The following is a 16,582-nucleotide window of genomic DNA, read 5'->3' as shown; positions in this document are numbered from 1 at the left end:
CATCCCATCTCTACACTGCATGCTCTTTCCCCACATTTAAGGGTTCTGCTTCACTCCCATTACACCACATCATTATGGTATGGTCATAAATAGTTCATTCTACACAAAACAATTACTTAGTAGTATTATCTATACAAAAATTATGGTTATACTACTTGGTTACACAAAGCTCAGCAAAAGTAAAACAGATTAGGAAATAGCCATTAGAAAATAGGTCATTAGAATATTGCTTTTACAGCTGAACAATGTGAAACATAGCTCTGAGCACGCCAAGGGAAGTCCTGACAAAGCATAAAAAATCCCAAGGATTTGCAGAGCTACTGCAAAGCCTGAAATCTGTCATTAGCAAGGCCAATAATGTATTTATTGGGTTACAGGTCTTGATTTTTGGATTGTCTCATAAACATTCAGAATAGCAAGGCTTGCCTAGAACATATGATGGATTTTTGCAGAATAATATATTAATTTATTTGACAATGAAATGGAACACAAAGAAAGTTACTGGAGGTTTGCAATTTATGATACTCTCCTGAAAGAAGAGAGATAACTGAATGGCTCATCTAAAATACACACAGAATAATCATAAATGGCTATTTTTGCTGCAGAAAATTATTTTTATCAAGGGCCAAGCTTTGCCCTTAGTTACATTTGCACAACTGCTACTGATGCCAATTGAAGTTATGGTGATGTGTATCCGAGTAAAGGATCTGTTTATGAATAGGGATGGAAACTGTATTATTACTTGCTTTTAGGAAATAATAAGACTCTGGAACCTCACATTTTTCATATATATAAGAAAAGGAATTGCTTGATAGGTCTAAAAATCAATTGGAACAGATTCTATCACCTTTGTGGAGTAGTACTTATTTGCCTATCTGACAAACAATCTTTCTGATTCAGTAGAATTAAATCCTATATAAGAAGTATTCAACATGAATAAGAGAAAGGAAAAAAAAGTATCTTGGGAGCTATAAACATTTTCCAAAGTTCATGTATTATTCTCTAGAAAAAGCAGGATACTTTAAGAGAACTCCTTTCTGAAACCCTTTTTATGCATGACGTTCTTTTTATAAATGCAGGTTCCATTACTTTAGATTCAGGCAGCTCCTCTCCCATCAATTTAAAGCATTTCAAACTTGAAACAGAATCGCTTTGCCACCCTCATTATGTAGAACTGCCAACACATATGTGAGATTTATATTGAAAAACTATTCATCAGAAACTCAGATGACCAAAAAGACATTAGGACAAATAACTCAAAAGATCTTTCAATTAAATCCACATGAACTTGTTGTGACTTGTGTTTATGGAGTCTAAATAACACCATATATATGTTCCCGTCTTTTAAGTTCTGCTTCTTTTCTCCTTAATATGTTCCAAAACTCTGAACTTTTCAAATTTCATCTGAAAAGTTCATGCACTCATGCAATTTGATAGAAATAGACACAGTCTAATGTGCAGCCTATATCTCTGTTTTCCCATAAATTAACCCACAATGTCAGCAGTACAAGAATATCTATTTGCAATGCATTGTAGTAAAAGCAGTTTAATAAGAACAAATCAAATGATCAACTTTTTAATATACAAAATATTTAAAACTTCATGGATCACCTAAATCATTTGAATCTAAGCATTTTAGAAAATACCATCACTATTTTGCTGATTATACAAGCTTTATGCAAAACAATAATTTATTTCAGTCACTGAGCATGAAGTTCCCCAAAGATGTGCCCAAACGGTTATCAAGTACAATTTGTGGTTTTTTACCTTTCTAAAATATACCTACTTTTCTTTTACTTTTGACATGGAAACAGGAGGCCCCAAATTTACTGTAAATATTCCAATAAGATTGAGAGGGTAAATGTGGAAAGGTAGAGAGTAAGGTTCAGTTGAACACATTATCCTTATCCTTCTCTGTGTAATAAATATTATGTGTGTAATAATTGTTTGTGTTCATTGTTAAAAACATAGATATATATATTTTAATTTCTTTTTAAGGTGATCATGAGGATGAGAATGACCTCTCTGTATTCTCAGTGTAGAAAAGTGCAGCATTGTCATCTGAAAACAGGCAGGCTGCTGCCCTCTCCCTTCAGTTTCATAGGACTATGACAGAAGTGAACACAGAACAGTTTTTTGCTCTTTGCCTGGCTCTTTGTTGCAATCCAAAGTTATTTTTACCTCCTGTCTTTCTGAATGGGAATTTATTTTAACAGTAGTGTCAAATTGGTAGAAATGAAGCAGGACTTAGAGGCTGATAACAGCGAAGACAGAAGGAGCAATAGGATTTCAATAGCAGCAGTGAGTTGTTGCAGCAGCTCAGCTTGTGGAGCTAAGTTCTTAGTCAGTAATATGCCTTGGTTGACATGAAATTTGATGGAAATAAAAAAAACCCTGTGAGTAGTTGTCAAGCTGACTGACACAGCTCATTCCAGAACTATTGGTTTTATGTCCCACTGGAAAAAAGAAAATAAAAAAAGAAAGGAGAAAAGAAAAGAAAAGAAAAGAAAAGAAAAGAAAAGAAAAGAAAAGAAAAAAGAAAAGAAAAGAAAAGAAAAGAAAAGAGAAAAGAAAAAGAAAAGAAAAAAGAAAAAAGAAAAAAGAAAAGAAAAGAAAAAAAGAAAAAAGAAAAAAGAAAAAAAGAAAAAAAAAAAAAAAAAAAAAAAAAAAAAAAAAAAAGAAAAAGAAAAGGAAAAAGAAAAAGAAAGTGGTTTTAAGGAGTGTCACAGTGAAAGGGGGATAAAAAGAACAGTCAAAATATGTTTGCCATGTTATTATGAAAATATTTTTTCTATGTTAATGCCTTGACCTGTAGCACTAGGCTTCAGAGACAGGGCATAACCAAGGACAGGTCACTCCATTGCATACCCAGCAATGTTTTGGTTTATCTCTGTTTCCTCTGTGTTTTCAGACATGCTTTCACACAGGCACAACCTAAATATTTTGGAACTTGTCAATTGACAATCCCAAAAATAAAAGTTCCAATTTCAGCGAAATTCAGTTCCTCAGCAGCAGTTTGTATCAGCCAAAGCTGGTACAGTCTTTCAAGGCATTACATCCATTAAGTAACAGCATCTAAATTTGGGGATTTGGGGTTTGTCTTTCTGTTTCAGCCATCTAGATTTAAGTATGATATATCTTATTTTGGAGGAAAAAAATCTGTGGCCAGCTGTACCAAGCTACCCACAGGAAAAAAATAATAATTACCAGAGGGAAAATAAAACAACCCAGACATTAGACTCCAACTAAGTTTCTAGCTTTACTATCACTCATGTTTAAAGGAAATGAATGTGTATATAACCTCAGAATTTGGGAGAGGCACAGGTCTCTGCTGGCAGGGCATTTTGAAAGCAATTAATTTGTTCTGGGTTTTACTACGCTGTGCCAAAAAAAATAGCATTACTCTTCCATGACCTACTTCATCAGGCTGATGGGAATGTTTGCTGAACTATGTAGAGAACTTTAAAAATATACAACGATGTAGAAAACTTACTATTTTAACTGAAAACAAAAACGGGATTTTTAAAAAGAGAAGGGATATTTACTACCCAGAATAAAGTCAGTGGGCTAATTCTGAAATTCTCCTTAATATTAATTTGATCACTTACTCTACCGAGATAGCTAAGAGTGAGGAAAAGCAAAACTCAGGTTTCTTGTTGTTTAAGTTTTGTTTGGTGTTTTAGCCTGCCATGCCTTCCTGTAGGTTTTCAAGCAAATCATTTCAAAGCTAAAGTGTGGTCTTTCATATATATTTCTAATTCTTTAAAGCATTGACCTTAATAAATTCACAATAGAAAAGGTTTAGATGTTATAAAATAAGGTGTCATTGCTGTAATCTTAAATACACACACACGAAAGATTCCCATATGTATTACTATACCTCAAAATCTAAATCTCCAAAATTACTACATTATATTCCCTTCTTTAGAAAATTGAACATATATATATCAAATGAGTGTCTTTGGAAAAAAAATATTTATTTCTCTGATCCTAATATGATAAGGCTATGCAAAAGAGAAAACACAGGCATTATTAAATATTCATGGTGTCTGATTACAGGAGGTGGTTGTGTTTTTAAGGGTTAAAACAGAAAATTTATGTTAGGAAGTCTTATGCTCTGAAGAGAGCTGTGTCATTCTGTTAAAAAGTAGAGAATAATCAGGGTAACATCCCACTTGGTAGTAAGCCACTTATAGATGTCAACAAATATATTTACCTTGTTAGGGAAATTGCCTCAAACAACTGTGATCCTGAGATACAGAGAGCAATCTCCCCAGACTCAGCTGCTTTTAGGGATCCAGAAATCATAACAGCACATCTAAGTGAAGAATGAGTAAAGACATACTGGACACACTTCTTGTGTATTTAGTAGTACAGTTTTATCAGAAAGATACTGAAGGATAAACAATCGCTGCTGATTTGGGAGATGGAAACTAAAATGCTCTAAGCACCAGACACAGAAATATATGGTGCCATTCTGTCCTTCTCCCATTTGAACCCAGAAAATAGCCTATATGTCCACCCTTTGATGATTTTTATCAATAGGCATGTAAGCATGTACTATTTCTGTATATATAAAGGTTGTATGGACCAATCTCAATCAAAATGCAACTTTAAAAAATGGCACTGAAAATTAATTCAAGTCTGCGTGTAGTTTGATAATCTTGCTTGTTTTTCTGTTCTTAAAAGCATCTCTTAGGAAAAAATTATTTATCTAAAACCAGACCTATACTAAGTTCTGTTCCATACATTAAAAAGTCAGAAAGGTATGGCAATGAGGGAGTAAGTATTTAACCAAAGCAGAAGGTTCTTGCTCTGATAAATAACAAAGGTAATAGAGAAACAGTGTTTCCAAACCAATGTATTGTATGGGTTGAAAACAGTAAAGGGTTCTTTACTGTTTTCAGGTTTGTACATAAAAAATTATGATTATGCAATTCTGAAAATTTTTCTAAATTTCCCATATAAGACTGACAAAATTTCTTTGATAGTGAAGAATGAGCATCTACACTGAAGTACTTTTTTATTTCATTTTTTTTTCAGATTTGAACAGCTAATCACTACAATGATACCAATACTAATATATAATCAGGCTGACTTTCTCTCTTGGAAAGATAAAACCGAGAGCTAAGATGTATCTAAACCACCAAAAAAAATGCGTAAACTCTTTATGGTATTTAGGCACAATGATCTCGGAGGACCTACAGTGCAAAAAAGCTTATCAGTGTTTACAGACCTCAGTACAATATTTAACACAGGATTAAAGACAAACAGGAATGCATATCACATGACCCTTGGGGTTTCTGGCCACCAGCAGCTAAATTTGTTTGTAATCGGTGCATATGGAAAAAAACCAGAAACATAAATCATGTTTATTCTCCTCCTGTTTGCTTCTGTTTTCTTTAACCAAAAAGAAAATTTTATTTAGAAATTATTTCATCTTCCACCAATTTTTCACACTTCTCCCCAAAATGGTTTTCAGTCAGAGTGGACCGTGGTAGAACAGCTGATCACTTCTTGCTTTAGACCAAAAAAAGTAGCTTTAAGATTTGTCATTGTTCGGGCTCAATTTCAAAGTAGCATTTATTGAAGGCTCTCTTCAACACAAGTATTTCAGCATAGCTGTACAGCAGAAGGCAATATATTTTACCTTAGACTGCTAAAATATATTTTCAAAGGATACAGGAATCTTGAGAATACTAATAAAGCCTAATGAAGCTATTTTCTCTGAGATAAAAGTAAACAGAGAAGGTTGTAAAGTAGTTTTCAGTTTATTTGCAGGATTTATGAAATGTTCTATGCTATGTTGTCCTTCTCTTAACTGTGAAAAAACTAGGTTTATTTTTGCATTTGAAATGCAAAGTTATGTGTTTCTTTCATGAACTATAACCAGTCTATGTGGGTTTTTCTAGATACTTGGTATTTGGCACTCACAAAAGGATATAGTCCCAAAGTATAAAGAGTTAAAGATGTAAAAAGGTTGAAATTACAGCAGAATTATTTAAAACTAAATTATATATTCAGGGAAATATGATAATAAATTAAATTTCTGAACTCATGAGAGGGGACTGAAGTTCCAGGAAATTTGCTGAATTCTCCTAATATATATATATTTTTTCTCTTCATGCTTTATAGACTTCCCACTTTTGGCAGGAGGCAAAAGTGCTGCCATTGCTGTAAAGGACATTTCCACAGTGTCTTTAAACTTGATCCTAAGGAGGGAATGTTATAGATCATTTGAATTAATTCACCTAACTTTTTAGCCTAGTTTTGAAAACTTTATCAACCTGTGATCTTTGGGTATAATTAGCTGAAACTCCAAGCTTTGGATCAATACTTTGAATTGGCATGCCTTTGAGATTTGTTAAATCATTGTCTTAAAATACCATAAAAACTGTGAAGTTCTTGGTGAATAATTTATCCAAAGTAACTTCAGTAATTCACTCTATAGCAAGTCTTATTGATCTTGATAACATTGCATGAGGCATGACTTGGCTGAACTGATCTAAAGGTTATCTCAGAAGCAGGAATATTTCCTTTTCCCTTCTTCCTGGTTTGAGAAAGAGATGATCCTTGCCAGAATCTGTGTTAGCTTTAATTTTTTGATGGCAGCATTTTCAAATATTCCATTTTGCATATTTTAGAACAGAAATTCAGTGTTAATGGAAAAGCAAAATATTTATTCTATCATTGCATTAAATATGAGTGAAGAAATGTAGGGAGTACATTATAGGTGCTTATCCTTTTATCTCTTCAAAGTTATTGTGAAGGATTGCCATTATCAAACTGCAATCTACAGAAGAAAATAGATATCACACATAAAAGTAAAGAAAAGACATTTACAATTAAAAGTGAGGGTTATCATTATTATGTGGCATTGTCCCCTAGGAACTTGAACAAATTTTCTTCATATAATTTTAATATCCAAAGAGTGGTAGAGTGAAGAAGTCCAAGAGAATGTATTTTAGTCATTTGAGATTGAGGGTAAAGGGAAAGAGTAAGCTAGAGTACTTTTTAATATCTTAGAAACTTAAATGTTGTCTCGTAAACTTTTGAATTTTTTCTTTCTCCAAACTTACAATCCAATCAGAAATATAAACATAGGCTCCTTTCTTAAAGTTGAAAAAAATAGCTTTTAGGGTAAAGTTTGTTTGTGACCTACCAATAAATGAGGAAAAATCATTGGTCATAATGGTTGTCAATGTGATTCAAGTCTGGCACAAAAATTTGGGAATGCAGGAATAGTTTTAGTTCTAACTTTCTAAAAGGAAAAACCAAGTCCCTGGAAGGGCATCCTCCTCATCATTTGCTGCCATTCAAGAGAATCATTGTTTTTGAACTAGTTCTTGACCTGCTGGAAAGAAATGATGAGGGCTCAGACAAGCTGCATGAATTCCTCAGCATTGATATTGCTGGTGGCATGCACAGTTCTTGACTTTCTTCATTACCGCACTTGCATGCTGTGATAGAGATAGAAGGAATAATTAGGAACAACTACTTTGATTTTCACACTTTTCAAGTTTGCAGGATACCTTGTTGAAATATAGAAACATACACACACAGAAATATAGTATATGCATGCACAAGCACACACATGCAAACAAACACACAAAAACATCCATCCATAAAATGAAATAATGCAAAAAAAATTCAATTGTTGCTGTACTGAATGTAGGTTACATTTTCAATGTTCCTTTATTTCTTCCATATCAGAAAAAAATGGCCTTTTGCTGCACTCCTTCTGAATGCTTAAGAACCTCCATTGATCAACAAATCACAGCCTGATAAACATTGCTGTACACTGTGTCACAGAAGTAGCTCATTATTTTTCCTATATGAAGCCAGTGCACTGCACTATTTATGTACATCCTTTATAACTATAACAGATCTTTCAGCTGAGATTGCTGAATGAGATTCCTGAGGTTTAACCCAAAAAGTAATCCTCTCAAACTACTTGGAAACACGATTATCATGCAAGCCCTGCAGGCTTTTCTCATTGCACAGACTATGACAAAGACCAATGTTTAGGCAGAAGGGAGGGAGAGGAACTGAACTAGGGATTAGAAGAAAAGTGGCATTTTGAAAATTTTGTGTTTTGAAAATTTCTTTAAAACTTTGCAGAAAAAATACTGAGTGACTGCCACTTAATTTACAAGAAAAAGCAAGACATGTAGGTACAATGTCCATGAAAATAGAGCTAGATTCCTATAGTAGACTGCGCTGGTTTAAACTGGTACTTCATTTAATTACAAATTTTTAATAACTGCAGATACTCTGAGCAAAGATAGTAGTGAAATTACAAACTTGAGCTTCTTCTCTGCTCTTTTCCTGTGTTCATTTTTTTCTTAGCTCAGGAAGATAACAGCGTACAAGTATTTTTAAGAACTTAACTATACAAAAATTGATATTAGCAATGATACTACAGTGTGTGTACTTCTCTGCAAATTTCCTAAGTTCAGAGCCACTGGAGCAGTCCAGGGGAGGACTTGTAGTGTGATTAAAGAATCAGAAACAGCTATCAAATGGAAGAAGGCTATACTACGTGTGGAAACCTAATGTGTGGCTAGATAAGGCTACAAAGGCTAGGTAAGGCTGCAGAACCAATGGGGAAAGATGGCCTGTGATATTTCCTACTGGCAGGGAGTGGGAAGGAGAGGGGGTCAGAGAAAGAGAAGAAGAAAGAACAGAAAGTGAAAACTGCTTTTTAAACTAAAGCGCCAGACTGACACAAAAATAAATGGATGCAAATAGCCCGGAAGACAGAAGTGTGATTTTATAGGGCATATGGACTGCAAAACTAAGGTGGACTTTTGCCAATTGCTAAAGGTGTGATCCCAGAGTTCAAAAGAATTAGACTTGATTACCCTGAATGTCTTGTTCTGAAGAAGCAAGATTATCAGAGTATCTCTTCTTTTAGATACCAACAGAAACATAAATATTATCTGGTTAATGGTTGGACTTGATGACTTTTGAGATATTTTCCAACCTTAATAATTCTGATTTGAATATTTTATGATCTATATGCTGATTCAAGTACGTTTGCAGATCTATACTTACCAAGTATATGTGAGGCATTACAGTGGCAATTTCCTAATATGATTTGCTACCTTTAGTGGTTGGATCCTGCCTGGCCATAAGTCATGAGTACAAGAAAACAGCCATACATTGTGCACTTGGATAATACACGGCTGTGAAATAACAGTTTCTGTGAAAAAAAAAGAATGCTCATATGGACATCAAAGCAGCAGGGCTTACTTGAAGCTTGGTACTAAAATATTTTCTGATCCAGTATTTACAGATGCAAACACTTCCTTTTATTTCTGCCATCCCTTTCCTTTTCATCACCTTATTGTCTAACACATTGTCACCTCTGATGGAGAAATCTTTGGTAATGTTCGATTTCCAAGGGCACAACAAGAACAAGAGTAATAAAAGTCATTCAAGAGGACAGCAGCTGAATTTGGTCTCATGCAAGAGCTCTAACAGGTAGTATAATGAAGTTTAATTTCTCAAACATCATTGAACTTCTTGAAGAACAGGGCAAAATAAATACAAAAGTGTCCTGAACTAAAAAACAGAGTGACCACTGAGGTCTGAAAAGGAAGACTAACATAAACTACAATAACTTATCTCTTTATCATTTGACAATGATGTGACTTTTAGATGACCACCTACTGAAAACTTCAGTACTGAAAACTGAAATTAGGTTTATTGAAACAAAGTCCAACACAAAGAGCATGAACAATATTATTCAAAATTTTCATAGTTTAAGATCAATGTCACGATAGTTTAAAAACAGTTAGGCTTTGGTTTTTAAACAGTACTTTTTTCATCAATAGGGAAGAAGAGTTTTCTCAAAAATAGATGAAATGACAAAGACAACTCAAAAAACTAATGGAAACATTTTGATCTGATAGTCAAGATGGTAGGAAGGCTGTTTCAATATAATGGTCTGAATACAACTTTTTTCATAAGCAATGAATGTCAATTCTACAACATCACACAGATTCTCCCTTGGGTAATTATACTAGTGCCAATATTGTTCAGCATTATAATTAATGATCCAGATGATGGGATACAGCACACCCTCAGTGATTTTACAGATGATACAAAACTTGAAAGCGTGGCTGATGCACCATATTGGTGTCCTATTATTCAGGAGGACCTCAAAAGGCTGGAGAAATGGGCCAAAAGTTCTGGAGATCAACAACAGTAAAGGCCACATCCTGACAATGAGGAGGAATAACCCCAGGTACCAGTGTATGCCCCATCTGGAAAGCAGTTTGGCAGGGAGTGTCCTGGGTGTCCTGCTGAACACAAAGTTGGACGTGAGTCAGCAATTTGCCTTTGCAGCCAAGAAGGCTAAAGGTAACCTGGGCTGCATTAGGCGAGAGTGTCGATAGCAGGTCAAGGGAAGTGATTATTTTTCTCTACTTGACTCTGGCAAGACAAATCTGAAGTGCTGGGTCCAATCCTGGGCTCCCCAGTATGAGAGAGACGTGAACATACTGGAGTGAATCCAACGAAGGGGCTCAAGGACTGAAGCATCTGGCATACAGGAAGAGGCTGAAAGAACTGTGACTTGTCAGTCTGGAAAAGAGAATGATCAGAGGGATCGCACTCCCTGATGGGGTGTAAAGAGGACAGAGACAGACTTTTCTCGGGGGCACAAAATTAAACTTAAACATAAGTAAAATCTTCTTTGAGAGGAGGAAGGTCACACACAGAAAGGTTGTCTAGGGTTGTGGAGTCTCAATATTTAGATATATTAAAAACCCAGCTGGACACATTCCTGGCTACCCTGCTCTTGCTGACCCTGATCTGAGCAGAGGCTTGGACCAGGTGATCTCCAGAGGTGCCTTCCTGCCCCAGCCAGTCTGTGAGTTGGTCATTCAGTGTTTTAATGAACAAGTTATATGGTTCAAACTTATTTTCCAGAGAGCTAATAGTATCTCTAGATTGCAATCTTTTCTTCCATGCTTCCCTCTCGTTAAACTTGACAGCATCACAGATGTTTTTATATTGCTGATAACAAATTTCTAGCTACCTAATGCAAACAGCATTGTGTAAGTCCAGATAACCAATTCCAGTGAACAGTGTCAGCTCCACAGACACTACACTCTTTATGTTTTCAGTCATAAAAATGAATTCTGATGACTTATTATCTAGAGGGACACAAAGTAAAACTTTTCAACCATCTTTTCTTTATGCTTGGCAGTGTGTGTGCACATAGCAGAGGGAGTGCTCCAAGAGCCTGTTAGGGAGATTTATATGGGCATAACTCAGATGTTTCTCAACAGATTTAGTTGCCAGTGTAATATGAGTGTCCAATGAGTTACTGTCCCTCTAATGAGTCATAAGGAAAATAAAGGCTTTGGAAGAAGATCCATAGTTTTACAAAATCTTTTGAATACTTAGAAAATTAAAAAAAAAAAAAATTCCCATAGATTGAGAGTTAGGGGTTATAGGGGCTTTATATATATGTGTATGTGTGTGTGTAAAATGTACCAAAGTTATGGCAAAATCCTGGGAGTGAAACTGGGTATTTGAGTACCACAGCAACTTGAAGACTTGGGAGAGATTTTTTATGTAATACCATATTTTGGTTTGGGGATTTTTTTGGGGTTTTTTTCATCTGAATAGTGTATCGTCAAGAAGCACTTTATTCAAGACTTAAGACAAGGTTGTTTTGTGTCCATGTGACTGATGCCAGACTGGCAAGTAGTCTTGAGGGAAGGGCTGTTATTTCCAGAGGAACAGAACTCAGCTTGATCTGACTAGAGACTTCGTGCTGGCTTGGACCAGGACAAGGTAAGTTTCTCATGTGGACATGGTCCAAGTCTCAGATCAATGTAAATTCTCTCGGGCATGAACCTGTTAAAGTAATATCACCTCATCCAACATTTGGAAACAGCTGTTGTGAGTGAGCAAGTGAGGTTCGGATGCCTGTCTTCTGCAACACGCTCTAAAAATCGAGAAAGGAAAAGGACAACCTAGCCACTGTGTATGAGGCAAACATAGAGACAAGTTGTGAGAAATCCAGGTTAGTCAGGACAAGATGATTCCAACTAGTAGGAAGCTGTTCATAAGTTTACCTGATTGAAGAACTGCTCACAGCTTGTCAGAACTTCAGAGCTCTGTAACAGAATTGAAATGAATATGTAGCAGCTTTCATTACACAGAAGCAAAAAATAATTGACATAGACCACCTGCTGAGAGAACATCAGCACTAATGTAATGAACTTCAATTTGCAGAAGACAAAAAGTGCTTTGTCACAGTGATGAACTGATACTACTGTACACTAGACTTCTGAAAGTGTCATGAAGAGCTGGAGTCCTTGGAAACAGCACCAAAGGAAAATCATGTGCTGTGATAGTTTTAGAGCTAGCCCCTCTGGCAGCGAGGCGCTGTGTGCCTCCTTATATGCCTAAATATGCCATTATGAATATCCATACATGCATATTCTATATATGTTATGCATAAACATATGAGTGTGTATACATATTTGTTCTTATGCATACACTTATATACATGTGCATATACAAACACATATTTGTATATCTACACACAAACTTATGTAATTGCAGTATATATTCATCCAAGAGGGCAAACTGGAAAGCACAATGATTGGTCATGAAGAATAATAAGAGAAGAGCTCATAGTTCCTAGAAAATCCTTGAAAGAGAACTAAAATATGTACAAAAATATAAGAATCCTCAAAACAGATGAGTACAATTATGTGAAGCGTTTCAGAATCTCCAAGTGCATTAAGAGTTCCAGTAACAAATAAAATAAGAGTAAAATAGCACCAATGTTTGAAAACTTGGTATGCTCTGATAAAAGAAGGAAGAATCAGCAGGAGGAGTGCATTCTACATAGCTTCCCAAAACTATCATGCAAATGCAAAATTAACAAATCTACAAATCAGTCTGTGGAAGATATTGAGAGAAATGAATCCAGGGGATAAAAGGTCACTAGAGCTGTTTAAATTTCTAAACTAATGGCAAACAGAGAGAGAAAATATTTCAGTATTTATCTACACAGGCCTATGAGCTGAATTTTTTTGAAATGTAGATGATGGTGATAAATAAATATATGTCACAGGAGCACTGACTTTAAACCAAACAAGGATTTGACCCACTAATGCTGAAAATGTCTAACTGGGGATGAAATGGAAGAATTAGACTTGCTAGAAGGTCAGAAATTATAGAAAATAATGAATTACAGTTTGTGTCTTTAATAGCATATTGTCATGCAAAAACACTCCTGCACTTCTGACTGTAGACTCTGATGCAATAGTTGCTAAGAGCCACCACCATTCTGGTAAGCACTTCTGAAAAAGATCAGGATTGAAGAAGCATGACAAAACTTAATTTTTATTTCCTTACCCACCAGTGGTTTTTTTCTTTATCTGACGTGTTCCTTACTCAAGCTGTGCTGCTTATTATGCTTTATGCAGTGAAAAACATCACATCAGGGAGCCCTTTTTTTACAGAAATTTCATATAGACACACATGTTCTGTCCTTTAAACATATGCAGGTGAAAGCAAAATTTGGTTGTATGTCTTCACCTGCAAAGGAGTTTATACAGTATTTGATATCTGTGCACACTGTTGGTTAAAAACACTTGAGTAAGTCTGATAGTTAGGATACCTTTTGCTGCAAGAGAGTGAGCATTTATTTGAGTTGAATATGCTTTTTTCTGTGCACTCTGTACAAGAAAACTAAGTCCTGTGATTTTTATCTTCAGGAGAATCACAGGAAAATGAAAACTAGCGAACAGAGATAAAGCTAGTATGCTATATAAGAATGCACAATTAAGATAATAATTAATGTAGTGAGTGTACCAGGCTTTATAACAGAAAAAAAACCCACAGAATTATATGATCACTGATGTGTTAAGTGGCACCATGATCAAGAGAGACACACCTTATTTATGGGAGACTAGTACTGCCCTTCACAGGGATACTAAACTCTATATGGAAAAAATATCTGGAAATGGCATTGATTCAAATTACCATATTGTCTCATATTTAAGATAATTTCGAAAATTTTAAATTGGTGATGTGGCAATTAGAGAAAAATCTATGCAGAAATAAGCTGATCATTTCTGTGAATCCACACTGCATTAAAAAAGGGGTCAGTAGTCTTAGAAGATCAATGGAGAATTGGACTGTTCCAACTTTCCATAAATGTCTACTAAATTATTTTCAACTTTCATGATTATAAAAACTTCAAATTTAATCTACAAGAGGCATGAAGATACCTTGTAGAGTTCAGGAAAAGTACATTTTGAAATATATATATGGAGCAATAAACATCTGAATAGTTGAATGAAATAGGAACAAAATATCATCGTCAGGTACACGTTATCTGAAGTTTTTCAACTCAGACAGAAGGAAGGTATTCAGGTTTGGAAGTTATGTAAGTGTTATGTACTTATTTCTAGAGTAAGAGAAACAGAACTGAGAGACTGAACACATTTTAAAAAGTAATGAAAGGTAATAATCCTTAAAAATATAAACTTAAGTATCTCATGCTGTTTTGAACGCAGCCATGTTGACACTTAAGGGTGGGTCTGTATTTTGCATGACATTGCCTTTTATTCATAGGTCATGTTGGAAATTTTATGAAATTCTATAGAATCCATGTGAGCCAACTTTTCCTCCTGAAAAATTTTCAGTGTGTCTGAAGTCTTGTTCTACACTGTGTAGAAAAAAAAAGCAATTTTAAAAATCTTCCCTCAAATCCTGTAATTGACACGCATTCCATGGAAAATAGTATATTCTCTCCATATGGCTTAAATTCCAAACGACAGTCATTTTTGAAAAATGTGTGCTAGCCAATCCATAAGTCATCCTCTAATCAGACAAAATTTAAAGTATTTCCTGAAGGAGTATCTTGATATATGGCTTTTAGACAGTTACATGAAATGACTTAATGGTTTTAACTCTGTAAGAGAATGAAAACTATAAAACAATTTTAAAAGTCAACAGATGACTCAAGAAAACTTCAAACACTCTGAATCTTATTCAAAGTACAGCCCAAAAAACATGCAAGCTATAAATACATATTTAATTTTTCTGGTGAATCAATGTCTCTTTTTGTGAAGCATCTTAACTAAGGGACATTTGAGGATTTTAACTGAGAAAACTGCTGGATTAGGATGATCATTGGTCTCCGATCTTTAATCAGATGATCACTTAGTGTGATTTGTGGTTTTAGTTTATCACACCACCTCTGTGAGTTAGAAAGAGATCATAGTTCCCATTTTCAGTTGGCAAGAAAGTGCTAAACAATTTACTGGACACAAAGCAGAGATTTACTCATGATGGAGCAGAAAATCGAACTGTCCCAATTTTTATTTGGTTGTTGAAAGTATTTTGTAGACAAAGAACAGTTACTATTTTCACTTATGATGCCAGCGCTTTTAAATTAAAGAAACGGTAACAGCAATCTTCAATTCCAGTCTGCAGTTGTCTTCTCCATTCCACAGAGACAAGAAAAATATTTATTAAAATAATTTAAATTACTTATCTCATAAAAAAGCTTTCTGAAAAATTAAAGAAATTATAACCTTTACTTCCAGTAGAAAAAAAATTATTCATGAATACTTGCACAATTTGAATCAAGGGTGTAAAATCCAGTATTGTATTACTGAATTTCATACCAGCACATATATTTACAAAGGGATAAGGTATAAAATGACATACAAGTACAGTCAATTGGCTTTTTTGACATGCATTACTATGTGTTTTCAGATGGAATTATGTACTATTGACAGGAAATTCTGTACTTAGAGTGGATCATCTGTTATCTTATAGGATCTGCTATGCTGGAGCAGACCTCTGATTAGCTCAGCACTCTATCTTTAACATGGGCCAGGGCCACATACATCAGAGGAAGATGCAATGTACCCATGTGGAAAATGATGGAGGAACCTGCCTCCTTAAAATGCAGCTTTGTGCCCTTGTCAGCTAAAGATTACCTTGTGCCCTGAAGAGCAATGGAAATTACCTGAAGGATGAAGGATTGAAGCTTCTTGTTTCAAGCTGTAAAATCTGATAAATACAAAAAGAAATACACTGTCCAAACGGGTTGTTGCAAATATGTCTGCTACAGCACTCTCTGAAACATATTGGCTTCAACAGCACCAAAAAGAAAATACTGGATTAGATGGACTGCCAGATTGGTCATATCTGCTTTCCATTTCCTTTAAAATAAGGAGAATTTCTTGCTACCCTTCAGGTGTTTTACTATACAATTTTATACATATAAGGGTAGCCAATGATGAGGATTAATATTTTGTAGACAACTGTTTTCTAGGCATGGGTATAAAATATACTATGTTCTGTGCTAAAAAATTGTCAATGTCAGAGCTAAAACACTGAATATTTTTACATGTCCCAACCTCAAATGAACAAGAATATTTTTTCAATTAAATGAGCAGAGTGTTGGAAAAACTGTCAAAAGGCGAAGAAGAATAATGCGATAGTACTTGGTAGTACAATGAATAAACCAATACTGAACACATTAAAATTTTGAACAATCCTAATTTTTTCATGGAAACAGTAAAAAGGA

At 34.8% G+C, this 16,582-nt stretch overlaps 1 protein-coding gene across 2 annotated transcripts in view; it reads right to left on the bottom strand.

Moving 5' to 3' along the window:
- The window catches only part of IL1RAPL1 (interleukin 1 receptor accessory protein like 1), a 697,132-nt gene that overhangs the window by 419,358 nt on the left and 261,192 nt on the right, over positions 1-16,582 (bottom strand). The window contains exon 2 of one of the 2 annotated variants that reach the window (XM_010394522.4): positions 12,096-12,137. The exons of the other annotated variant lie outside the window; for it this stretch is intronic. The gene's annotated coding sequence lies outside the window, so the exon portion shown is untranslated. The remainder of the gene's footprint in view (positions 1-12,095; positions 12,138-16,582) is intronic. 2 annotated transcript variants of the gene reach the window in all.

This window comes from Corvus cornix, chromosome 1 (assembly GCF_000738735.6).
Source record: "Corvus cornix cornix isolate S_Up_H32 chromosome 1, ASM73873v5, whole genome shotgun sequence".
Taxonomy (NCBI): domain Eukaryota; kingdom Metazoa; phylum Chordata; class Aves; order Passeriformes; family Corvidae; genus Corvus; species Corvus cornix.
This window is presented reverse-complemented; position numbering and strand designations above follow the sequence as displayed.